Source organism: Otolemur garnettii, unplaced genomic scaffold, assembly GCF_000181295.1.
Source record: "Otolemur garnettii isolate 467f Iridium unplaced genomic scaffold, OtoGar3 scaffold00041, whole genome shotgun sequence".
Classification (NCBI taxonomy): domain Eukaryota; kingdom Metazoa; phylum Chordata; class Mammalia; order Primates; family Galagidae; genus Otolemur; species Otolemur garnettii.
The window spans coordinates 1,678,021-1,679,020 of NW_003852436.1; the positions used below are offsets into that span (position 1 = coordinate 1,678,021).

Below are 1,000 nucleotides of genomic sequence, written 5' to 3' on the forward strand. Positions count from 1 at the left end.
TTCATGTGGGAATTAGATTTTTGTTTTGTTATTCTTTTAGGACTATAGATAGAATGTAGTGGTTATATCTCAGTTCATGACGATCTGTAATCATGTAAAGCAACTTATTTTATTATTTTTCTTCATTTCTATATTATAATAGTTTCCTGTGGGTGCTATAACAAATTTGCATGAATTTAGTGGCTTAGAACAACAGAAATTCATTCTCTCACAATTTTGGAGGCCAGACAGCACAATCCAGTTTCACTGGGCTGAAATGGAGGTGTCTCAAGGACCACACTCCTGCAGAGGCTCTAAGGGACCCTTTTCCTGGTGACTACCACAATTCTTTGCTGGTTCGCCACACTGCTCTAATTGTCAAGGCCAGCATCTTCCTCTGTCTCTCTGCTCTATCCTCTGTGTGTGTCAATCTCCCATTTGCCTCCTCATAAGAACATTCATGATGGCCTGATGGCAACTGACTTTCCAAGCCTATCTTCTACGTCTCCCTTGCAGATACTTCATCTGCTTGTTATTTTATAATCATGTTCTTGTAATCTACCAACAACTGTAAATATCCTTTTCTGCCACTACTCTTTATTTAATTCCAACCAGGCTTTCAAGTAATATCTAAAATACTAACACTCTTATTTTGATGAAAACTCCATCCAGTTCTGCTACTGAAGGGAGAGAGATGAAAGCTTTTAATGCTGAGGCAAAAAAAATAAAATCAAATAGCAACACCCCAGTAATTATTTCCGAATTTTTCCCAACTAATCTTTTCTTCCATTATGAATGCTATTGAGCACTTATTCTGTGCAGGCACAGTTATAAAACTGTGAATATTTACTCAATTTTATTCTTTCAACTCATTGAGGCATACATATGTTATTTTTCCCATCTTCAAGATGCAGAAACAAAGGCACAAAGAGGTTAAGTAACTTGCTTTAGGTAACACAGCTATACATGGCAGAGCTGGGATTTAATGCAGGGACTCTGTAGACACCACACTTTTTTTTTT

The 1,000-nt window shown here is 37.0% G+C and overlaps 1 non-coding gene across 1 annotated transcript; it reads left to right on the top strand.

Annotated features, from left to right (window-relative positions):
* Positions 1-626: 626 nt before the first annotated feature.
* Positions 627-698, top strand: LOC111725480. Its single transcript, XR_002773537.1, has one exon. It is a non-coding gene; the product is annotated as a small nucleolar RNA SNORD38 (small nucleolar RNA).
* The last annotated feature ends 302 nt before the right edge of the window (positions 699-1,000 follow it).